The sequence below is a fragment of the Canis lupus genome, chromosome 20, assembly GCF_011100685.1.
Source record: "Canis lupus familiaris isolate Mischka breed German Shepherd chromosome 20, alternate assembly UU_Cfam_GSD_1.0, whole genome shotgun sequence".
NCBI classification, from domain to species: Eukaryota; Metazoa; Chordata; class Mammalia; order Carnivora; family Canidae; genus Canis; species Canis lupus.
The window spans coordinates 16559500-16576578 of NC_049241.1; positions in this window are offsets into that span (position 1 = coordinate 16559500).

Sequence of the window (17079 nt, forward strand, 5' to 3'; positions counted from 1 at the left end):
ATTCTCAATGGGGACAAAATGAGAGCTTTTCCCCTAAGGTCAGGGTCATGGCAGTGATGTTCACTCTCACCACTGTTGTTCAACAAAGTACTAGAAGTCCTATACTTAGCAATTAGACAACAAAAAGAAATGGAAGACATTCAAATTGGCAAAAAAAAAGAAGTCAAACTTTCAGTCTTCACAGATGACATGATACTTTATGATACTTTATGCGGAAAATCCAGAAGATTCCACCCCAAAATTGCTAGAACTTATACAAGAATTCGGCAATGTGGCAGGATATAAAATCAATGCACAGAAAACATTGCATTTCTATATACTAACAATGAGACAGAAGAAAGGGAAATTAAGGAGTTGATCCCATTACAACTGCACCAAAACCCACATGATACCTGGGAATAAACCCAATCAAAGAGGCAAAGGATCTGTATGCTAAAAAGTATACAACACTTATGAAAGACATTGAGGAAGGCACAAAGAAATGGAAAAGTGTTTCATGTTCATGGATTGGAAGAACACATATTGTTAAAATGCCTATGCTATCTAGAGCAATCTATACATTCAAAGCAATCCCTATAAAAATCCCATCAACTTCTCTCACAGAGCTGGAACAAGTAATCCTAAAACTTTTATGGAACCAGAATAGACCCCCAAAACTCAAAGGAATGTTGGAAAATAAAACCAAAGCTGGTGGCATCACAATTCCATACTTCAAGCCATATTACAAAGTGGTAATTATGAATGCAGTATGGTACTAGCACAAAAATAGACAAAAGAATCATTGGATCAGAATAGAGAACCCAGAAATAGACCCTCAACTCTATGGTCAACTAATCTTCAGCAAAGCAGGAAAGAATATCCAATAGAAAAAGGACAACCTCTTCAACAAATGGTGTTAAAGAGACCATTTGGTTCTTCAGTCACATGAAGAATGAAACTGGACCATTTCCTTACACTATACACAAAAAATAGACTCAAAATGGATGAAAGACCTAAAAGTGAGATGGGTATCATTAAAATCCTAGAGGAGACCACAGGCAGCAAACTCTTTGACCTCGGCTATCCCAACTTCTTAGTAGATATGTCTCCAAAGGCAAGGGAAACAAAAGCAAAAATGAACTATTGGAACTTCATCAAGATAAAAAACTTCTGCACAGCAAAGAAAACAGTCAACAAAGCCAAAAGACAGCCAGATAAATGGCTAGTATCCAAAATCTATAAAGAACTAATCAAATTCAACACCCAAGAAACAAACAATCCGGTCATGAAATGGGCAGAAGACATGAACAGACATTTCTCCAAAGAAGACATACAAATGGTTAACAGACCGTCGAAAAAATCCTCCACATCACTCAGCATCAGGGAAATACAAATCAAAACCATAATGAGATACCACCTCACACCAGTCAGAATGGCGAAAATTAACAAGACAAAACAACAAATTTTGGCAAGGATGTGGAGAAAGGGGAATCCCTCTCACACTGTTGGTGGGAATGCAAGCTGGTGCAGCCACTCTGGAAAAAAGTATGGAGGTTCTTCAAAAAGTTGAAAATAGAGCTACCCTATCTATGACCCAGCAATTGCACGACTGGGTGTTAACCCCAAAGATACAAATGCAGCGATCCAAATGGGTACCTGTGCCCTAATGTTTATAGCATCAATTTCCACAATAGCCTAACTATGGAAAGAGCCTAGATGTCCATCAACAGATGAATGGATAAAGATGTGGTAAATGTATACAATGGACAACTACTCAGTCACCAAAAAAAAAAAAAAAAAAAAGAAAGAAATCCTGCAGTGATGTGGATGGAACTAGAGGGTATTATGCTAAATGAAATAAGTCAATCAGAGAAAAACAGTTATCATATGATTTCATGTATCTCTGGAATTTAAGAAACAAAACAGAGGATCATAGGGGAAGAGAGGAAAACATAAAACCAGACAAAATAAGAGGGGGAGACAAACCATAAGACTCTTAATCATAAGAAACAGAGGATTGCTGAAGGGGATGGGAGGAGGCGGATAGGATAACTAGGTGATGTAATGAATACTGGGTGTTGTATAAGACTGATAAATCATTGAACTCTACCTCTAAAACTAATAATACACTATATGTTAATTGAATTTAAATTAAAAAATAAAAAAATTTAAAAATCACTTATTTGTTCTATATCTGTATAATCTCTGGTGATGTTCTCTTTTTGTGATATTTCTGTCTTGTGTTCTCTTTCTTTCCTTTCCTATCCTTTTTTTTTTTTTGAGAGACAGCGAGCATATGAATATACATGAGTGAAAGGGGGAAGGGGCAGAGGGAGAGGGAGAGAGAGAATGTTAAGAGGCTCCATGCTTAGTGTGGAGCCCGGCAGGGGGCTTGATCTCATGACCTTGGGAAAATGACCTGAGCTGAAATCAAGAATCAGATGCTTAACTAACTGAACCCCCTAGTTGCCCCTAGAGGTTTTTCAATTTTATTGGTCTTCTCAAAGATCCACAGTTCGGTTTCATTCATTTTCTTTATTATTTTATGTTGTCAATTTCATTGATTTTTTTTTTTGATCTGATGTTTATTTTCTTTTTTTTTCTGCTTATTTTTAGTTTAATTTACCCCTTTTCCAGTTTCTTAAGGTCAGATCACTAAGTCACTGAGTCACTCGCTTTTATACAATGTATACAGTTTTCCACTGTGTACTCATTGGTGATATCCCATTAAATTTGATATATTGTTTTCATTCATATTCTGTTCAAAATATTTCTATATTCCATGTTAATTTCCTCTTTGTCCATGTGTATGCAGCTTAGTTTTGATATATTTGGGGGGTATTAGAGATCCTTCTTTGGTTATTATCTATTTTAATTACCTTGCAAAGAACATACTTTGAATAATCTGCATTGTTTACTTAAGATTGTTTTATTACCCCGATTGTGATCTACATTAATAAATGTTTATACTGTGTGCTTAAGAAAAAAAAGAAAAACTACTATCAGTGTCCATTATTAATTCCAGAATTCCTTTAGACAAAAACCAAATATGAATATATATCCTTATTTTCCTCTTTCATATATGTAATTTTATTTTTCCCTTCCATATATGTAATTTCAAAATGTAATGTAACACCTATTGAGTGGATCTTATGTATTATGCAATTTGTCAATAGTTTTAAACCTACCACCTCATTTCATCTTTACAGTAAGATTTTATATAATTGTGCAATGTGATCTACTTACATCAAAACCATACATAAATATCTAACTCTGCATGAGATTGTCTACTGTGTCTAGTCACCAAGTACTAAAGCCCAACATGCATGGACTAAAATATATCATGGGGGTATAGTGTACCTATACCACCTCTGCCACCCCCTCCCCATCTTGCTAAATGGACAAATGTATTCAAACTAAGGCCATTAGGTCACAGGAGAAATGTTATAGAAATTATCTTTAAGATATGCAATAGATATGTGCATTTAAGAAACATCTATTGAAACCCCTTATATTATAAGACAAGCCATCAGTTAAAGCTGTATCTCAATAAGCATCTATCTCTCTGTCCTTCTAAGCAATACTCAGTGATTGAGAAAGGGGAACCTATTAACCTAAGAGGAAATAGGGAATGGATGGGGAAGCCTGATCTCTGCCTTCAGGCACATATTAGAAGCAATGATCAGTAAAATTAAGGCTTACTCTATGCAAGAGAAATGATCATCAGCGCGACGGTGGTATATTACTGTGTGTGTTGGGGGGGTGAAAATGAAAATGATGGGTAGTAGAATATTTTGAAAATAGTTCTGTGGATCAAAAAAAGAAAAAGATTCCATGAAAAAACTGCATTGTAGCAATTCACAAAAAAAGTTGTATTTTTAGTTATGCTGCAAACATTTCACAAAAATCATAATTAAATTTGCATCTTGAGATTATACACATAAAGCATTTCCCCACCCAAGATAGCCAGAATTCTCCATCAAGCTCCCCCCCAAAATTCTCCCCTCAGGGCAAATTTATGACAAGGAGACTGAATATTGTATGGAATGCTCTCATGTTGCTAGTTTGAGTTGATGGAGAATTGAATGCATTAAGACTGTGTACATTCTCATGCCTTCAAAATTAGCCACTTTTATTTATGGTGTTATATTGCTTGAAGCAGTTTACATTTTCAATAAATAATTAAAACATAACTCTTCCATAACTTATTCTGCTTCTGGGGAAAAATAATACTAGAAAACAAATGACACTTACATATTTTACCTTGGAGTCACAAGGGGGAAAGTAAATAGAAGATGAGGAAAAACTAGGTCTTTGTCATCTTTAAAAAAGATGAAAACTGTCATTTTCCCTAGTAGTCTAAGTTTTCTTTTTTCCTTTTTATGGAAAACATTCTAAAATGTGCATTATGTGGTCTAGGATACCCGCTAAATGTACATCCATTTGCCATTTACTTAACCCCTTGAAATCTATATCGAAAACTATTATTCTAAACTCTCATAGCTTTGTTGAGGTATAGCTGACATACAATAAATTTCACATATTTAAAGCATATTATTCAATGATTTTTGACATACATATATATCCATGAAACCACAATTAATATAATTAATATATCCACCACTACCAGTGGTTTTTTGTGCTGTTATAATCTATTCTACTCTCTAGGCAGTCACTGGTCTGCTTTCAGTCAACAGAGATCAGTTAGCTTTATAGAATACTTTATAAATTGAATCCTAAAGTGAAGATTTTTATAGTCTGGTATATTTCAGCACAATTTTGAGATTGATACATGTATTTCACGGATAAAAGTTTGGTAAATTCATTCCTTTTTATTGCAGAGTAATATTCCATTGTGTGTTTGTTTTGCCATTTACCTGTTGATAGCTCTTTCAGTTGTCTTTTCCTTTGGTTTTTTTTTTTTTTTTTCAGTTGTCTTTTTTTCCTTCGAAGGTAACTAGAATCCAATGTTTTACAAAATCTAGTAGTCCTTTGCTGACCCCATCTTCTTGGACTATACTATTTGATGCTGCTAACCACACCCTGGTGCATTGAGATTTGCCTTTCTTACCTTTCTGCTCCCCCATGTTATTGCTGTTCTGTTTCCACATTTCAGACAATCCTCCCCCACCCTTCCTCACATGTCTTATTTCTCTCCTTTCCAAATGAAGGCCATCCTTCTCACTGTCCTTAGTTCTTACTCTGATTCCCCGTCTTTGAAGAACCAAGTGCTCCTAGAATTTCACTGATCACAACAAATGGAATGTTCCTTGAATCTGAATTTCCAGACTAAGCATTTTGTTGTTGTTGTTGTTGTTGGTTTATTTATTTTTTTTTTTTTTTGGTTTCAAACCAACATCTTATTTTCTCCCTGAAAATGGCCTTTAATTCACATCACTCAACTGAAATATCACTTATACAGGGAACTAATGGTGTTCTCATTTGCAAACAGATTTACTCATTCCTCATCCCCTTGAGACTTTATTCCATCTGTAGATTTTGAATTATCAAGAGAACATCCCCCCCAAAAAAACCCAAAAGAACATCCCCTTAAGTTTACTACCACTGTGACTAATTCAGCCAAACTTGTTACTTCCAATTCAACTTAATTTCATTAACCAAAATTTTTCAAGTTTTTTATGATGACATCATTTGTCAAGTATCCCAAACTCAGCATTTGAATTAATCTTGACTTAACCCCTTTCTTTATCTTCAATGATCAATCTCAAGTCATATTTTCTTTTGAAATTTGACACAGAATAATTCATTTCTCAATTTTTAGACCTACCACTCTTTTATAAGAATGCAATCTCATGATTTCTTTTTGATCCCCTTTCACGTTCCTTTCCAGTCTCCTCTGCTTACTGTCATCAAACCAGTATCTCTGAACACAAGTTTATGTTGCATAACTCTTCAATGCTTCTCAATTACTTCTTTAAAACAAAACAAAACAAAACATAACAAAACAAAACAAATGAAAATTCCAGGATCCATCATCTGGCTCAATAATTTGGGAACTACACTATGTGGTAAATCAGTCTCCTGCTCTTTCCCAATTAACACCTCCCTTCTCTAATTGACAGCCTGGTCTATACACATCCTTTATTGTCTTTTTTCAGACTAGTTCTCCTTCCCTAAAGGGTAGAGACTCTATAGTCAGATTCTCCAGACTAGAATCCTGACACTACTTATTGCCATTATGTCACTTGGGTTTGATTCTGTGTCTTCATTTTCATCCACAAAGCAGGGTCAGGAAGATTAAAGATAATTTGTAAAAGGCTTTGACATATATTAAGTGATCAACAAGCATTATATCATTATTAAGTAAATATTACTTGTTTTCACAGACAAGCTCAAATTTCAAAAAGCATAGTGACTTAAACCTAAAGGCAGTCTAAGACAATGGTTAAGAGTATTGGCTCCTGAAATGGACCGGCTGTATTAAAAATGTGGCTCTACCTTTCTCTAGCTATGTGGCCAGGGAAAATTCTCTAGCTACTTGTATCTCAGTTTCCTTATTTATAAAATTGGGATGACATAACTATTCACCCCATATGTTTTCTTATCCCCCCAACACCATTTATTGAAGAGACTGTCCTTTCTCCTTTGCAAACTCTTAGGTCCTTTGATATAAATTAATAAACCATATACATGTGGATTTACTTGTGGGTCATTTATACTGTTCTATTGTCCTATGCATCTGTTTTCATGCGAGTATCATACTCCTTTGATTACTATAGCTTTGTAATATAGTTTGAAATCAGAAAATTTTGTCCTTTCTCAAGATCATTTCACTTTTGAGTCTTTAAATAGATCAATTAAATAATATTAATTCTTCCAACTCGCAAGTATGGAATATCTTTCCATTTAACTTGTGTTTTCTTCAATTTCTTTCATTAATGTCTTATAGTTTTCAATATACAGATCTTTCATTTCCTTGGGTAAATTAATCCCTAGGAAATTCATTCTCATGGGGATTTTCTGAAGGAAAGAATAAGATCATCCATGAAGGAAATGAGAAAAGCACCTGGCACTATCCTCATTGCTTATTCCAAATTTTATTTTTCATGAAACTCAGCTCTGTAGTAGTTTCTGGGCTTGTTTCTATGGGATGTATTCATCATTAAACTGTATCTATATTTTATTTAAATTAAATTGATTTTTCTCTTTGCCTGCAATATGAAGGATACATAAAAATAGAATTTTTGCCTACTAAGAATTCAGCCCTAAATTGGGATTATCAGTACCACAGACAGTTCTGGTCCCTGCATGGATTCCTGTTGATGGTTCAGAGTAAACATTCAGTAAATATTCATCTTTATATGATGGTATCTTAGTGATGTAACTGTTTTCTTCAATTTTTTCCCACGCCTGTACCTAATAATCTTCTAAAGCAAGCTCAGCAAACCATAACACATGGGCCAAACCTGGCCCACTGTGTGACTTTAAAAAGTTTAAATGGAAGGCACCCATGACCATTCATTTGGATACTGTCAATGGCTGCTCTTACTCTACAAGGCAGAGTATAGTACTTGTGACAGAGACTATTTGGCTTGAAAAAAAGAAACAAAATATTTACTATGTGATCCTTCATAGAAAAAGTTTTCTAACACTACCTCTAAAATATTAATTTCCTCCCTAATGACAGAGGGATGTTATTTTGACAAAAACTTCCAGGTAGAGAGCATCCTTGGCTCAAATTTTCTTATTACTTTGATATGTGTCCCTACTACAGATGTATACATTCTAATATAATAAGTGTATTTATACTTGCTTCAGATTAGCCAGTTAATTATTTTTATTACCTATTTGATTTTAAAGATTAAAAAAATCAAGAAAACCATTTATTTTATCATGTATTACAATAAATGGTTGAATGAAAATGTTTTATTGGTAGCTCTCATGTGCAGAAACCACCTTAGAATAAGCTATACCAGCTATCAGCATTTATACTAAATTCTTTTTAATGACTCATAAAGTCAAATGGATAATAAAGCAAATCAGAATTATTAGGCTGCTATTCATGTTCCACCAAGATATTTTTAACCACATCTCTCAATTCTCTCCAACACAATGCACACTCCTACAATCTTAGATTCTTCCTTAAACATTAAAGCAATCTGTTATTTTCATATCTTCACTAAAGTAATTTCTCTGCTTGAAATTCCCTTCTATCTAACACCGTTTTTATCCCTGAAACGCTATTTATAAAATTCCCACTCAAATGTCATTCACTCCATGATATTTTTCTGTCACTTCAGCCAACATTATTTTTAAGCTACTTACTTCTATTTTGTGTTGTAGGAACATGTCTCTCTTCAATGATTACATTGTAAATTCCTTGGGGCCAAAAATCATATGTTTTAGGCATCAATGGGATTCAAAGACTAAGAGAGTAATTCCAGAGCTCATGCTTATAATCTCCCAATAACCCTGAAGACTACAAAAGAAATAAGAAGTGATGAAAGGTTCCAGATTAGAGAATTAAGAGATGTGAGAAACATCTAGGAAATAAAAACTCTGATGTAAGGACCAGGATTGGGAAAGAATCTCTTAATATAGCTTCCAAATTATTAGAAATTTTCCTTAAACTATTCAGACATCATTGTAGAGAAGCTAAATAAGACATCTGCTCAGTGTTTAACAACTGACACATCAGTAAATATGACTGTTAAGCTCCATTCAGTCTCAGATTTCAACAAGTGTAAGTGAAATGCTGACAATTTTCTCTGTGAACACGGGTTTAGTATTAGTCAAGTAATTTGAAAAATACAGCTATACAGAATATATATATATTCGGAGCTCTCACTGTGTCATCTCTCTTCTAGGTCAGTATTTTTAACCTACGTTTAAAACAGAATATATAGGTATACGTATGTATGTGTGACTGTGTGTTTGTACATACACATATATGAATACACACACATATATATACACACACATACATACAAATATATATTATGGGATACACACACAAACACACAAATATGTATTGTATAAAATATACACATAAACCTATAGGATATTATCAATGTATACTCTATTGCAATACCTCCCTATTGTGTTATATCTATCAGTATACAAGCATGGTGTACCTCTGATGTAAAAGCAAAACCAAAAATGTCCATCATCCAATTACACCAACTCCCACACCTCTCCCCTCCAGCAGCCCTCAGTTTGTTGCAAATTGTTAAGACAATTTTTTTAAATTTATTTTTTATTTAAAAAATTTTTATATTAGAGTTCAATTTGCCAACATATAGCATAACACCCAGTGTTCATCTGCCAAGTACCCCCCTCAGTGCCCATCACCCAATCACCCCAACCCCCCTGCCCACCTCCCCTTCCACTACCCTTTGTTCATTTCCCAGAGTTAGGTGTCTCTCATGTTTTGTCACCCTCACTGATATTTTCATTCATTTTCTCTCCTTTCCCTTTATTCGCTTTCATTAATTTTTATAGTCCCCAAATGAATGAGACCATAGAATGTTTGTCCTTCTCCAATTGACTTATTTCACTGAGCATAATACCCTCCAGTTTCATCCACATCGAAGCAAAGAGTGGGTATTTGTCGTTTCTAATGGCTGATTAATATTCCATTGTATACACAGACCACATCTTCTTTATCCATTCATCTTTCGATGGACACCGAGGCTCCTTCCACAGTTTGGCTATTGCGGACATTGCTGCTATAAACATTGGGGTGCAGGTGTCCCAGAATTTCACTGCATCTGTATCTTTGGGGTAAATCCCCAGCAGTGCAATTGGTGGGTCGCAGGGTAGCTCTATTTTTAACTCCTTGAGGAACCTCCACACAGTTTTCCAGAGTGGCTGCACCAGTTCACATTCCCACCAACAGTGTAAGAGGGTTCCCTTTTCTCTGCATCCTCTCCAACATTTGTGGTTTCCTGCCTTGTTAATTTTCCCCATTCTCACTGGTGTGAGGTGGTATCTCATTGTGGTTTTGATTTTCATTTCCCTGATGGCCAGTGATGCGGAGCATTTTCTCATGTGCTTGTTGGCCATGTCTATGTCTTCCTCTGTGTGATTTCTGTTCATGCCTTTTGCCCATTTCATGATTGGATTGTTTGTTTCTTTGCTGTTGAGTTTAATAAGTTCTTTAGAGACCTTGGATACTAGCCCTTTATCTGATAGGTCATTTGCAAATATCTTCTCCCATTCTGTAGGTTGTCTTTTAGTTTTGTTGACTGTTTCTTTTGCTGTGCAAAAGCTTCTTATCTTGATGAAGTCCCAATAATTCATTTTTGCTTTTGTTTCTCTTGCCTTCATGGATGTATCTTGCAAGAAGTTGCTGTGGCCAAGTTCAAAAAGCTTGTTGCCTGTGTTCTCCTCTAGGATTTTGATGGAATCTTGTCTCACATTTAGATCTTTCATCCATTTTCAGATTATCTTTGTTCAGGTTGTAAGAGAATGGTCTAGTTTCATTCTTCTGCACGTGGATGTCCAATTTTCCCAGCACCATTTATTGAAGAGACTGTCTTTTTTTCCAGTGGATAGTCTTTCCTGCTTTGTCGAATATTAGTTGACCATAAAGTTAAGGGTCCACTTCTGGATTCTCTATTCTGTTCCATTGATCTATGTGTCTGTTTTTGTGCCAGTACCACACTGTCTTGATGACCATAGCTTTGTAGGACAACCTGAAATCTGGCATTGTGGTGCCCCCAGCTCTGGTTTTCTTTTTAATATTCCCCTGGCTATTCGGGATCTTTTCTGATTCCAACAAATCTTACGATAATTTGTTTCAACTCTCTGAAGAAAGTCCATGGTATTTTAATAGGGATTGCATTAAATGTGCAAATATCCCTGGGTAGCATTGACATTTTCACAATATTAATTCTTCCAATCTATGAGCATGGAATATTTTTCCATCTCTTTGTGTCTTCCTCAATTTCTTTCAGAAGTGTTCTGTAGTTCTTAGGGTATAGATCCTTTACCTCTTTGGCTAGGTTTATTCCTAGGTATCTTATGCTTCTGGGTGCAATTATAAATGAGATTGAGTCCTTAATTTCTCTTTCTTTAGTCTCATTGTTAATGTATAGAAATGCCACTGATTTCTGGGCATTGATTTTGTATCCTGCCACACTGCTGAATTGCAGTATGAGTTCCAGCAATCTGGGGGTGGAGGCTTTTGGGTTTTCTACGTAGAGTATCATGTCATCTGCGAAGAGGGAGAGTTTAACTTCTTCTTTGCTAATTTGAATGCCTTTTATTTCTTTTTGTTGCCTGATTGCTGAGGCTAGGACTTCTAGTACTATGTTGAATAGCAGTGGTGAGAGTGGACATCCCTGTCTTGTTCCTGATCTTAGGGGAAAGGCTCCCAGTGCTTCCCCATTGAGAATGATACTTACTGTGGGCTTTTCGTAGATGGTTTTTAAGATGCTGAGGAATGTTCCCTCTATATCCCTATATTCTGAAGAGTTTTGATCAGGAATGGATGCTGTATTTTGTCAAATGCTTTATCTGCATCTATTGAGAAGATCATATGGTTCTTGTTTCTTCTCTTGCTGATATGATGAATCACATTGATTGTTTTACGAGTGTTGAACCAGCCTTGCATCCCGGGGATAAATCCCACTTGGTCATGGTGAATAATCTTCTTAGTGTACTGTTAGATCCTATTGGTTAGAATCTTGTTGAGAATTTTTGCATCTGTGTTCATCAGGGATATTGGTCTATAATTCTCCTTTTTGGTGGGGTCTTTGTCTGGTTTTGGAATTAAGGTGATGCTGGCCTCACAGAATGAGTTTGGAAGTACTCCATCTCTTTCTATCTTTCTGAACAGCTTTAGTAGAATAGGTACGGTTTCCTCCTTAAACGTTTGATAGAATTCCCTTGGGAAGCAATCTGGCCCTGGACTTTTGTGTCTTGGGAGGTTTTTGATGACTGTTCAATTTCCTTCCTGGTTATTGGCCTTTTCAGGTTTTCTATTTCTTCCTGTTCCAGTTTTGGTAGTTTGTGGTTTTCCAGAAATGTATCCATTTCTTCTAGATTACCTAATTTATTGGCTTATAGCTGCTCATAATAAGTTTTTAAAATCATTTGTATTTCCTTAGTATTGGTGGTGATACCTCCTTTCTCATTCATGATTTCAGTAGTGTTTGGATGTAAAGTTCTGTAAATATCTGTGAAATCCATCTGGTCCAGTGTATAATTTAAAGCTCTTGTTTCTTTGGAGATGTTGTGCTTAGAAGATCGGTCGATTGTAGAAAGCGCTGTGTTCAAGTCACCAAGTATAAGTGTATTATTATCTAAGTATGTCTTAACTTTGGTTATTAATTGATTGATATACTTGGTGGCTGTCGCATTAGGGGCATAAATATTCATGATTCTTAGGTCCTCTTGTTGGATAGATCCTTTAAGTATGATATAATGTCCCTCTTCATCTCTTTCTACAGTCTTTGGGATAAACTTTAATTTATCTGATATAAGGATGGCTACCCCTGCTTTCTTTTGAGGACCATTTGAATGGTAAATCGTTCTCCAACCTTTTATTTTCAGGCTGTAGGTGTCCTTAGGTCTAAAATGAGTCTCATGTAAACAACAAATAGGTGGGTCTTGCTTTTTTATCCAGTCTGAAACCCTGCACCTTTTGATGGGGTCATTAAGCCCATTCATATTCAGAGTTACTGTTGAAAGATATGAATTTAGTGTCATCATGATACCTATTCAGTCCCTGTTTTTGTGGATTGTTTCTTTGGACTTCCTCTTTCTTTTACAGAGTCCCCCTTAATATTTATTGCAGAGCTGGTTTGGTGGTCACATATTGTTTCAGTTTCTGCCTATCTTGGAAGCTCTTTATCTCTCCTTCTATTCTGAATGTGAGCCTTGCTGGATAAAGTATTCTTGGTTGCATGTTCTTCTCATTGAGGACCCTGAATATATCTTGCCATCCCTTTCTGGCCTTCCAGGTCTCTGTGGAGAGGTCTGCTCTTATCCTAATACTTCTCCCCATATTGGTTAGGGATTTCTTGTCTCCTGCTGATTTAAGGATCTTCTCTTTATCTTTGGAATTTGCAAGTTTCACTATTAAAAGTCAAGGTGTTGAGTTGTTTTTATTACTTTTGGGGGGGGGGGGTTGTCTCTCTATCTCCTGGATCTGAATGCGTGTTTCCCTTCCCAAGTTAGGGAAGTTCTCAGCTATGATTTGTTCAAATATACTTTCTGGACCTCTGTCCCTTTTGGCGCCCTCTGGAACCCCAATTAAATGTAGATTTTTCCTTCTGAGGCTGTCATTTATTTCCTTTAACCTCTCCTCATGATATTTTAATTGTTTTTCTCTTTTTTCCTCAGTTTCCTTCCTTGCCATTAACTTGTCTTCTATGTCACTCACTCATTTTTCTACCTCATTAACCCTCGTTGTTAGGACCTCCAGTTTGGATTGCATCTCATTTAATTGATTTTTAATTTCTGCCTGATTAGATCTAAATTCTGAGGTCATGAAGTCTCTTGAATCCTTTATGCTTTTTTCTAGAGCCACGAGTAGCTTTATAATTGTGCTTCTGAATTGGCTTTCTTACATTGAATTGTAATCCAAATTTTGTAACTCTGTGGGAGAGAGGACTGTTTCAGATTCTTTCTTTTGAGGTGAGTTTTCCTTCTAGTCATTTTGCTCAGCGCCGAGTGGCCAAAAACAAGTTGTACTGGAAAAAGGAGAAAAAGAGAGAAAAAAAAATTGGGGGGGGGGGCAAAGAAAACGAAAAACAAGGGGAGTATCCTCTGATTCTATATACTGTAAATTCCTCGACTTCCCCTGGAAGTTTCCAGTGCTGCTTGGTCAATAACTTGATGTTCCCCTGTCCCTCTAGCTGGTCTTCTGGAGGAGGGGCCTCCTGTGCTGATTCTCAGGTGTGTGCACCTGGGGGAGCTGCCCAGCCCACTACCAGGTGCACGGCTCAGTGGAAGCTGTTTATCCTGTTTATCCTGTGAGGCCCCTGCTTAGTCCCAGGTACAAGGCGACACCAGGAGGAACAACAACAGTGGTGGTGGCCAGCTCTCCAGCTCTAGAGTCAGCTCCAGCAGTAACCACCGCAGTCTCCCAGTCCACAGGGGCCTGGATGCTCCGGGGTTGGGGGCTCCGATCTGCACAGCTGGGGCCCCGGCGGCAGGGGCAGCTTTGCTGTCCTGTGACCTCCTGACCTCCGCCTGTCCCGGGGGAAGTGCTGAATCCTGGGCTGTGTCCCCTGCGCCCTGGGCTCCGAGCCTGCACTGCTGGAATCGTGCTCCCGGGCGGTGCAGCCCCTTCCCCGTGGAGCCGCTTCGGAGCTGCTCCCGGGTTCAGCTGCGCTTGCTGCAGCCCTTTAGGGAGCTCAGCCGCGGGGTGTGGCGCGCTCTGCCCGGGGCGCAGGTGTCTGTTAGTGTCCCAGGGAGCCCGATGGCATCCCCGCCCTCCTGGGGTCCTGCTCTAACTCCCTGTGAGAGCCTTTCCGCCCGGGAGGATTGGTGAAGCTCCTGCTTCTCCTGGACGGGGCTCTCCTGTCCTGGGGACACTTGCCCCGGCCTTAGCCCAGCTCCTCACGGGGCCCCGCCCCCTTGGATTTTTTTTTCTTTATTTTTTTTTTCCATCTTCCTACCTTGATAGAAGCGCAAACTCTTCTCACTGTAGCATTCCAGCTGTTCTCTCTTTAAATCTCAGATCGAATTCGTAGGTTTTCAGTATGCTTTGGAAGTTACCTAGGTAAGTTGGTGGGGACAGGTGACTTGGGGACCCGACTCTTCCACCATCTTGCCCTGCCTCCTTGTTAAGAGTCTCTTATGGTTTGTCTCCGTCCCTGACGACTTCCTATTCAGTTTTCCTATGATCCTCTGCACTGTTTCTTATATCCCATATGAGTGAAATAATATTATAATTGTCTTCCTCTGACTTACTTCACTCAGCATAATATCTTCCAGTTCTATCCACATTGATGTAAATGTTAAGTATTAATCCTTTCTGATTGTTGAGTAATATTCCATTGTGTGTGTGTGTGTTTGTGTGTGTGTATAATATAATATCTTCTTTCTCCATTCATCTGTCAATGCACATCTTTGCTTTTTCCACAGTTTGGCTATTGCTGACATTGCTGCTATAAACATTGGAGTGCAGGTGCCCCTTCGGACCTCTACATTTGTATCTTTGGGGTAAATACCTAATAGTGTAATTGTTGGATTGTAGGGTAGCTCTGTTTTTAACATCTCCCATTGTATTGGTTGGCTTTTGGTTTTGTCAACTGTTTTCTTTGCTGTGTGCAACCTTTTAATCTTGATGAAGTCCCAATAGTTCATTTTCACCTTGACATGTATAGCAAGAAGTTGCCATGGCCGACATCAAAGAGGTTGCCGCCTGTGTTCTCCTCTAGGATTTTGAAGGATTCATGTCTCACATTTAGGTCTCTCATCCATTTTGAGTCTATTCTGGTGTATAGTGTAGGGAAATGGTCCAATTTCACTTTCATGTGTTGGTAGCATACTGTTTTAAATAGAGAAATTTGTAGTTTGTAGTATCTTTTAATGTCTATTAAGCTGGTAGTTCCATGTATTCATTCTTTTACAGAGTTTTCCTGGATATTCCTCTATGTTTTTTATTCCATCTGAACTTTAATATAATTTTTTAATATAAGTTTTATCTAACTGTATGATTCATTGGTATAATTAGGCTTGCACTGAATTTATAAATCAACTTTGGAAAACTTGACATTCTTACAGCACTGAGTCATTTTTTTCAAGAAGAGAAGGTGTCTTTACATTTGTTCAGGTCTTTCTTAGTGTCTTTCAGGAGTGTTAAAATTTTCCTCATACATTCATACAATTTTTAAATTAAATTTGTTCTTAAATTAGCATTAATGTTGCTATTGTAAATGAGGTTTCTCTACTCTTAAGTTCTCTAACTCTTCATTGTTAAAGAGTGTATAGAACCTCTAGGATTATCCAGGTATAATCCTTTAACAATAGCAAATAGAGATAGTTTTACTTCTTTATCTATGTTTTATGTTTCCTATTGATCTCTCTCATTTAATTGATTTGGACAACACTGTAGAATAATGTAAAGTAGTAGTGTGATAATGTGTATTCTTACTTTGTTTCTACTCTTACTCTAGTATTTCCTCATCAAATAAGATACTAACTTGAAGACGAAGGTAAATATATTTTTATCGTGTTAAGAAAGAATCTCTTAATTCTGATTTCCTTGTGTGCTTTTATCATGAATTAGTGTTGTTTTTTGTGAAAGCCTTTCTTAGAATTTACAAAAATAATTTTTGTAGTTCTATATATGTTTGGCCATATACACATTTTCCATATATTTGCCTAAGTATTTTATCAGTCTGTCATATTTTATATTAATTTGTTTAAACTACATTTGTACTTATTTTAATGATTACCTCAACAATTCCTTTACAACAATCCCTCAACAATGTCGTATACAATCCTTGCCATTATTTTAAATACATTCTTTTCTTTCTTTTGCAATTTAAGTTTTTAAATAGTAATTCCAGTATGGTTGACACACAGGGTTATATTACTTCAGGTATAATATAGTGATTCAATAATTCTATACATTACTCAAAGCTCATCATGGCAAGTGTACTCTATTCTTAATGACTTATTAAATGATTCTCACTTCAAAACGATCAATTTCTAAGTGAAAAGGAGACTACCAATATTACCTGAATAGAATAAACTACTCATGTACCTCAAGTGGTTGCTGCAGCTTAGTGCCATGGATGCTACACTACATTTTAAGTAAATAGAGGCCATATGACATTATAGAATGTAGAGGATAATTTTTTTTTGGAAGGCTTAGTATCTATACCATCTATCCTATGTTTGGATAATTCACTACCTGAAGAGTCTCACTAGAAGGTAGAGATTATTTGTTTCTTTAGAAGTTAAAAACAGCATGTATTCAACTCTTTCATCCTCTTTTGCATCTAGGGCATGGCCAATCAATGAAATGCTTACAACTAGTTCTTAAAATTGGAAGGTGATGATGCAAAAATATAAATACATACATACATACATACATACCGATGAGAGTCTACTGCAGAGGCAGCAAAAATATGTGATTCTCATGGGCAAGAGAGTGACTTACAACTGAATGCTCTC